Raw genomic sequence first — 9,670 nt, 5'->3', positions numbered from 1 at the left:
CACTGTTATTCACCCAGAAGAAGAAAAACAGCAGTGCACAGGAGAGTGGGGATATTAAGGGTCTATGATTCGATTTGGATTGCGAGGCAGAACGATCATGTTTACTCTGCAGGCTGTGCAGAGAGGAAAAGGAGGATTTTAATCAAATGCAGTGAAAAACATTGTTTATAGCCTCTGGTCAGGAAGGAACAAATATTTACCAACCTATGGAATTCCAATGCTTTGATATAGTCAGCATGGTGCTTCTTCCTTCCATAAGAATGAATGAGTTCATGTGTTTTTAAACTGCATTTCATTTGATATCCTTTACTTAAAGAGAAAAAAACAATGCCCTAAAAATACATAATAGAAATAAATACAAGTAGCAAAAAGGCACACAAGCGCCACAAGAGGAAAGTCTGAGGAAAGCCCATCAATGAATTTGAACAAGTCAGGAAAGTCACTTGGAGCCATTTCAAAATCATTTGTGCAAACAAGTCAGTGGTTGGCACAGTTGTGTCAATGCCACAATCAGGAAGAAAATCTAAACTAGAGCTAAAGCTCAACTGATGTTTGCTGCTGATCACATGGGCAAAGAATAGGCCACCTAGAGGAAAGTTCTGTGGTCAGAGATATGTTTGGAGGAGAGAAGGCAAGTCCTTTAACTCTAAGAACACCAAACCTAGTCAAGCATGGTGGTGGCAGTTTTATGCTCTGAGGCTGTTTTGCTACCAGTGGAACTGATGCTTTACACAAAATAAATGGAATGATGGAGGAGGACTACCTCCATATTCTTTAAAAACAAAACTTAATCAATCAGAAGGTTGATCTTGGACACAATGAAGTTTTCCAACAAGTCAAGGACCCCAAATGCACATCAAAAGTGGTAAAGACATGGGCTGAATCAGGCTATAATGAAGGTTTTAGACTGGTCTCCCCAGAGTCCTGACTTCAACCCCATCAGGAACCCGATGAAGAAACAAATCAGAAAGACAACATATTTAGTCGAACTGCAAGGAGTCAAAGATACAACCAGAAGCTTGTGGACGGAAACCAAAAGTGCCCAGTTGACCGAGCAGATTTCAATACTTCAACTTCATTATTTGTCCCTTGAAGGGCAATTTGTTATGCAGCAGTTAAAACAAGCATTCACAATAAAAACAAACAAAAAAACTATTCTAAAAAAAAAAAACAAAACAATAAAACACATTAAAACCTCTCTACCTCGTCTGTCCCTCTCAACCCATCAGCCAGCAGGGAGATGGGTCCTCACACATAAAGAGTTGGGTTCTGCTCAGGGTTTCTTCCCTGTTTAAAGGGTGTTTTTCTTGCCACTGTCGCCTTAGGGCCGCTCTGGGGGTTCAGGAATATGGGTTCTGTAAAGCGTCTTGAGACAATTTGACCTGTAATTGGCACTATATAAATAAAACTGAATTTAATTAAATTGAAAAAACAATAAAATGTCACAAAAACATAAGACAGACAGCAGCAATCTTGGTCATATTTCAGACATGAAATTCATGAAAGAACCAAAATGCATGATAGTTTTTCGTGACAAGGTCATACGTTTCATGATATCAGAAAACTGAGCATTATAGGAATCACTGGTTATTGACTGCCATGATACACATGGTCTTTACAAGTGTATTAAACTTTTGCTCACAGCTGCATGTGGGCAAATGTATTACAGGTGTACTTCACAACCAGCGGCATCAGGAGGTGGGACTTCAATATCACATCTCCAGCCTCTGGTCACAACTGTACAGATCGGATGATTTCTAAGAGTTTTTGGCGTTACTTAATAGGAACTGTCATGTTGTCTGTGTTTATGTACTCTGAACGCTTTAAGACATTAATTGCTGCTCTTCACGTGGACCTTCCGGAAGTCCAAGCCACCTTATGTCGCTGTGCAGCAGTAAAAAGTTTTGTAGTAAATTTAAACCAAGGACACAGGCAGGGATTTATGAAAAGGCAAAGATTATATCACCGCACTGTTGGATGATAATAAGCCTCCACCAATTCATCACCACAGCCAGGAACCCTTACCTCAGCTAAAGTCTCCATTCATTTCTCCTCAATAGAAACAGTCTCACATCCCCCCCGATTCTTTTTTTCATTCCTGATTCTTCCTCATGATAAATGAAAACTTCCCCGGCTCAGAAACAATTGGCCTCCCTGTGGATTCGCGTGTCTATTCAGAAGCATTTGACTGGGTTCATTCATTTACACTGTAAGCTGCCATTTCTTATTCAGCAGACACAGCCTGCGAGCGACGCTGTATCCACTTTAAAAAAAAAAAAAAAAGTGATCTGAATGCGGTTAGCAGGGATTTGTCTTTCTGCCAATGTGCTTCTGTTTGTATTGAGCTCCATGGTGAGAGCAGAGTTCAGCTTGTTACATTCAGACAGTTAAAGGTGAACACTGGAAGATGGACTTTAGCAAACAACCAAGCTGCTGTATTTCCTCAATGACTGAGCATTATGTTGCAGAACAATACTCTAAATATTGGGCTGCCATATCGCAGCACAGGGGAAGAAACAGAGGAGGAGGCTGCATTAAATGAATATTTATCTGAACAAAAAAAATAAACCAAAAAAACAACAGGCAGAAAGTGAAGTATGAGAGGCAGCAGTTTGTCAAGATTGCAGGGCTGCAGAGGGAACAGATCAGTGGGAGTCTAAACCCAACCAATACCAGCAAACACAAACCAGGTGGAACAAAAAGCTTAGATCAGTCAACACAGGTGTCAGATATTCCTGCTGATGAACCACCTGCCTGAATCTTAAAGAGAAATGACACCACAGGCAGAATCGGGTTTTACATATGTAATGCTTTCACGCTGGAAAAGGTGACAAATTTAGGTCTCAGTTGTTTTTTTCTGCAAGAATGAAGTGGTAGGAAAGCTTTGGATTTGAATCAAGATAAATCAACCTTTGTTTATGGTGCTCACAGCACTAAAACAAACATTTTAATGTTAAATGTTGCAAAATCTGAGCACAGAACTTGAATTAAACCGACATTGTTGGTGGTAATGTTTTGTCTTTGTGGTCATTTTGCTTGTCTGACTGTTTTGCATCATTTTATACACACTTAACATTTCCTTGGTTTTCATCTTACGTCTCTTTGAGGTCATTTTATATTTGTTTGTGATTAGTTTTCTCTAATATTTTGTGTCCCTTTAGGTTCTTTTGCACTTTGTTGTGGTTGTTTTGTATCATTTTGTGGTCACTTTAAATCTAATTGTGGTGCTTTTACAGCCCTTTGTCTCTCTTTATGGTCATTTGCATGTGACCTTTCCTTGAGGTCACTTTGTGTCAATCCATGGTCACTTTGTGACTCTGAAGTCAGTTTGTGGTCAAACTGCGTCACTTTGTGTACCTTTTGGGTTGTTTCCTATCTCTCTAGGATCATTTTGAAACTCACTGTGGGTTTTTTGCGTCACTTTGAGGCAACTTAACATATTTTTATGATCATTTTATACCTGTTTGTGTCCATTTATTGTCATTTTTCATCTCTTTGAAATGTCTTTGCATCCATCTGTGATCACTGTGTGTCTTGTCATTTTGCATGTCTTTGTGGTTGTTTACCATCTCTTTAGGATCATTTTGCAACTCATTCTGATTGATCTGCATCATTTTGTGGTCACTTCACATAGGTTTGTGGTCAATTTTTATGTCGTTGAAGCCACTTTGCACCCGTTTGTGTCTCTATTGCTCTTTATGTCTCATTGTGGTCATTTCACATTTTTGTTGGGTCACTTTGTTCAATTTTGTATCTAGTTGAGGTTGTTTTGCATCACACTTCTTTGTGGTCATTTGACATCTTTGTTTATAGTGACTTTGCTTTTTTGCTCCTCTTCATGGTCACTTTGCAACTGTTTGTGGTTGTTTTGAATCTCTTTGTGGTGACTATGTCTGTCTGTGGTCATTTATGTCACCTTGTGGTCACTCCACTTCTTTTTGTTTATCTTTGCAGCTTTTTGTGGTCATTTTGCATCAGTTTGTGGTCTCTTTGTCACTATTGCATGTCGTCATGTTGCATGTTTTTTCTGGTCATGTGCCTCTCCATGGTAACTTATCTTTTTCATCATTCAACATCACCTTGCAATCATTTTGTATCACGTTTTTCGTTACTTTGAATCTCTTTGTTTGTCCCAGCACCCCCTGACCTTTTGTAAGCCATACTCCAAAATACTTAAGTACAGCTGTCTGTGTGCAGTTTGTGACATGCTGCTCCACAATAAATCAAATGAAACGTACCAAAAGGTGTGAATCTTCAGGATTTTGAGAATCTGCACTTTAATGTCCTGTCAGAAGGAAAGGGGCTGACATGAGACTGGGGTCTTAATTATCTCTGGACTTCTTAAAATCAACCTTTCACATATGTCACTGTTTGAGAAGATAAAGCAAATCTGTCTTTGTCTGCCTTCCTTCCCCGTGGGGGCTGTGTTTATCTGCTCACATCACCTCCACTCAGAAGCTACTGCAGAGTGATTATCCTTTTCTTCTGTGCACAGCAGTAAAGAAATGTTGCCACTCTGGTTCTCTGGCTTTGCAGGCGAGGAGAAGTTGAACTGCTCACTTCACCACTGATTATCATTTGTGAAAGGAAAGAGGAAATTCTCATATTCCTCTATTTTGGGGAGCTTATTACCAAAGGACACCATTTCATCTTGATTCGTCAAAACTGAGGAATTTACAATCACAGCCCTCTTATTTCAGAAAGATGAAAATGTTCCAGCACCTTTGGATAGTAAGCACTCAGCATGATGAAGCAGGGCTTTCCGTCGCTTTACTGCAGGTGTGAAGCTACATCAAAAGCAAGGGAAGCCTGTCTCTGAAGCAGGAATGTTCTCTGGCCTGCAGGAAAATCAAAGCTGCGGAGGTGGATGTGGAGACTGAGGGCTGCTGGGCTCGAAAACAAAGACACTAATAGTGAGGGACCACCCACTATAATCTGAGCTTCTTCACAACGTGCTGAAGGAAATATGATTACAGCAGCTTGGTAGCACCAATAGTAACACAGGGCTCAACATGTTTGCATATTTAGACATGGAGACTTTGCTTTTATTGCGTAAACTGGTCACATTTTAGGGACGAGAAGCAAAATTCAAACTGTATTTATTACAGTTTCAGAGCAGCTTGTAAGCTTCTTAATAGGTTGTTTAATGAATCCCAAAACCTACTGGCCTGTTTGAAAAATGTTTTATCTTTAAAAAAAAAATTCTTTAAAAATACACAATATGATACCATTTATCAGAGCTACAAATGGTTAAAACCGAAATTTTTGGATTTTCAACTTTCTGACAGTTCTTGAACTAATCATGTGTGACATGATTCAATGAGGAAAAACATCTAAATTTAAGCTAAAGATTGTGTTTCTCATAGTAATCACTTTTTAAAAAAAAATATTTTAGGGCTCATGTAAAAATTCCCCCAAAATAAAATGTTTGCTCTAATCAGGTTCTGTAAAAATCAAATAATTCTGTTTGTCCTTGGCACATCCAAATGTTTCAACAAGTAACTCAGTTGCTCCAACTTTAAAACAAAAAAACTAATTTTTATTCCCCATAACAGTCCAAAATATATTGAACTGAAGTGGGGAGGCTATTCTTAGTTCCCAAAAAAAGCCCTAAAGCGCTCAGACCAAGCAATTCCTGCTTAGTTTTGGTCAACTTGTCCTGCAGTGTTAGATGGTACTATCACATACATCACATCTGAAACTGTCTAGCCTTGACTTTTTACTTCCTCGGCCACATTTACCTCATTTCAAACACCTGTGTTGGTCCTCGTTATAGTGAGCATGTGCACATTCTGCGGGAGGCTGCTGCAAGACGCTGTAAATGATGTCAAACAGAGAAGCAAAACAGCAAAAACCACTAAAACCATCGCATTTAATTTGTTTTTAAGCTTTCGTAGGAGATGTTTCATGTCCCCGGTGACATGTTGGTTCATGTACAAGCCTCCCTACATGCTCACTCACTGTGTAGTTTATATTATGTGCAGCAATGAAGAAAAGTGTGCTGTTTCTTTGGCTCAAAAAGAAATAACAACCCTGACTACATTTTCTCAGTCTCGTCTCAGTTTTCCCCTGTTGATTTGCTCCACTCATCAGATTAACTTCACAACGGCACAGTTTATTTATTAAAAGTGCACCAGTGCAGACACACAAAAATACCTCCCATTTGACTCATTGTTGCCTGAGAGGACACAAAACTCAGGTGTTGCCTAATGAGTGCAACAGAAAGCCAATTCAGCCATTTGTCAAGCTAATAATGCACAATGAAAGAGAGCAGACGCTATTTAGTATGAGCTGATAAATTTATCATAAAGGATGCAGTTTGGTAAACATTTATGGCGACAAAAAGTTTGCTGCTTTTCTTGCTTAGAGTGTAAATGAAAGCAACAGTGAGGGGAGAATCTGTGCAACACATGCTAAAGCTGCTGTTTCTTAACTATGTAAATGAGATTGATTTAAACCAGCTGCGTTGCCTCTTGCAACTGTGAGCATGAACACTATCAGAGCAAAAGCAGGCATTAAAAATGATCTCTTTATTTACTCACATGTAAAAATGTCATAATCGGATTTCATGTGAATTAGCATGTTGCTCCTGTCAGAGGTATTTGTTCTCACTGGTGTTAATTTAATAGCTTGAATGAATCCAGGTGTTTCCATTCACCTGCAGTCGCACACAACCTTCCTGCTTGCAAGTTTAACTTCAGCCTTCATTTCCAGTATAGGTCTGATCTTCTTTCAGGAAACCATACATATTTCCAGCTATTTAGCCACATTTTATATATTCATGTTCAAGGCTGGCATAATTCTGTTTGTTCATATTAATATGTTTTGAATATATTTCCTATTAGAATTAAACTGAAAATCTGAAAAGATCAACGCTAATTTGAACTGACCCAAAACTGTCCATCTAAAGAAAATTATGAGCTCATAGGTCATCTGTCCAAGCAGCTAAAAATGACCAAAGAATGTATATAAAGATACACAACCCCAAATCTGTCAAATTTAAAGAATTAAAGCCAAAATATTGCAAAAATTGGTGCTTCCATCTTGCTCTGGTGGAGCTATGGCATCCCTCCCTGGATGCCAATTTTTGCCCAATAAAAATGTATTAATAATGTGTCATCTAAATAGTTATATTCTTGTCAACAGTCTCTAAACAGAAGTCTGCAGGGTTCTCCAAGAATACTTTGTTCAGCTGTCAGTCATGACAACAAGCATCTAATCAAAAACCAGTTGATTAGAAAAGTATACACAAAAATAAACACAAGGTTATGATTGATATTTAATAGGACAGAAATCCCATTTGCCCAGCATTTATTTAATAGAGTTTGGCTCATGTCACATCCATTTACACGGAGGAGGTGGATGGGGTAGATAGATCAGCCAACAAAACATCTGACTTTTACATGTTCATTTCCTGTTTCAAACCAAAAGTGGTCGAGCTAATTTTGCCCCCCCCCCCCCCCCCCCCCCAAAAAAAAAAAAACCCTTACAAAGCTAATGACTCCCACATAAGTTATGTTTTGGGTTCTTTCCTTTTGATAAATTCAGTGGGTGGTAGTTGGGCTAAATCTCACAATCACCTTTTAGGACATGAGGACCTATTTTATTTTTAACCCCATTTTGAGTGTGCAGTTTTTATTAGTTTCCCCGATTATGACCTGAAATATCTTGTGTTCTGGGGAAGGAAACATAACAGTTGTTTGTATTTCTTTGTAGGTGGAGCTGAGCGAAACATGCGGCTTTGGTGTTCCCTCACAATAAGGATGGTGGAATTGTTGCGGTGAAACACTTTCATGCAATGCGACATGCGCTGCCATTAAAATGAATATTCTGCAAAAAACTAGCAGAGCTGCCTTACTACACAACTCCTATTGTCCTATAAAAAAAAATTTTTTTTAAAAAACTTAAAATTTTCAGTATGGCAGGTTGTGTGGAGGTTATGATAGTTGTTACCCAGCATGAAGAAAAGGACAACGCAGTGAAAGTGGAATACTCCTTGAATAAGCCTTTTAAATTCTAACTATGTTTTGATTGAAATCAGTTGTGTACTTCAGTGATCAGCTATTGCGGTAGGTGGCGCTGTCTATAAAAAGCCCTCTAAACGTGTGGCCTTAGAAATGTGTAGCTCTCTCGGTGCAGTGTTCACTATGTAACTCCATATGTGTTCATTCATAGTTTTGGTGCCTTCAGTGAGACTCTACAATGTAAATATTCATGAAAATAAAGACAAACCATTAAATGAGAAGGTGTCCAAAATGTTGACTGGTGTATGTAAACTTAGAAGCAGTTTTCTGTTTGAGTTTCTGTTCCTCTTCATAGAATACCGTATGGGATGCAGCACCTGATTTCAATAACTGCAGCTGCTGATATTGTGACGTTACCGTTGCCTAATTACATCAGATCAAGTTGGACAGAAATCTAATCAACATGCATTGTGGGGCAATCACTGGCAATAGAGCCTTTAAACAATGGTTTCATCTTGCTGGTCAAAGTAATCAATATCATCACTCACCTTCATCATGACCAGCTTCTTGTCTTGTCATAACAGGAGCAGCCCGGGTGAAGCTAACACTAATGAAATCTCACTTTCATTTAATTGAGTCCAGATGCCGCACAAAAACAAGAGCTTTTTAACTAAACATCTAAACTGAATGCAATCATTGTTTATTAATTGTACCTGTGCTCTTCTTGCTAAGTCCTCATTTCTGCTGTGGGAAAAGCCTCATTTCTGACTGAATGTTTTTGTTCTGCAGATGTATCCCTTGTTTTCTCTTGGCTGGTGCCAGCTTCTCCCTCGGGACGGATGGCTTGACATCTTCAGCACACCTGGATCGGCCACAGATTGACTGGATGTGTTGATGTGCAATTTGCTTTTATTCTTCTCCTGTCTGATTTCGGTTCAGACACATGTCCACAATGCTCCAGTTAATTGTTACAAGCCAGCAGGCAGGCGGTGGCAGCTGTGTGCAGCAGTGTCTTTGTCCAGATTTCCACTTTTGTCTAACTGTGGCCAACAAAATGGATCCTTTTTTTTGTGTGTGTGCGTTACATCCACTTCCAGTTTCTATAAGCAGCAACAAAAGCTGTGTTTAAGGAGTGTTTGTTTTGGTTTTTTTCTCCCACCTTGGTGGTCAGTTCACGTTTTCTACAGTTCAACTTGAAGCCAATATGGTGTGAAGAAGTTCTCACACTCGATGCTTTGACCTTCACACATACATGCTTCCTCTAGTTGTGCAGCAGGACATGACTGACCTCACATTTCTTGTCTCGCTGGACTTTCATATCTAGATTTGCTGTGGTGTCCTGTGTGACAGCTTTGTGCAGTTACTGTTCAGCGTTCTTGTTGATCAGTTGTTTATTCCCGTAATCTGACACAAGGAAATATGCAACAGATTAAAAAGTCAGAAAGAAAAGCTAACCGCAGTCTCCTGTGTTAAAGTGCAGTGTTGTGTTGGCCCATCCATCCATCCATCCAGTGCAACGTTATGGCTCTATAATAACACTGACACTTAATGTAAAAACTTTTTTTTCCCCAGGGAGTAATTAAAAGATACAGTATCATGAAGGAAAATATAATTTTTTTTTGTTCTAACATAACGCCCCTTTTGGCACTTATTTTAACAGTTAAAGAAAATGCAAATTAGAACAATGTGACAAGTCCTTTCTTAAA

The sequence above is a fragment of the Amphiprion ocellaris genome, chromosome 19 (genome assembly GCF_022539595.1).
Source record: "Amphiprion ocellaris isolate individual 3 ecotype Okinawa chromosome 19, ASM2253959v1, whole genome shotgun sequence".
Taxonomy (NCBI): Eukaryota; Metazoa; Chordata; class Actinopteri; family Pomacentridae; genus Amphiprion; species Amphiprion ocellaris.
The sequence above is the reverse complement of the archived record's forward strand: the minus strand, read 5'-3'. Positions refer to the sequence as shown.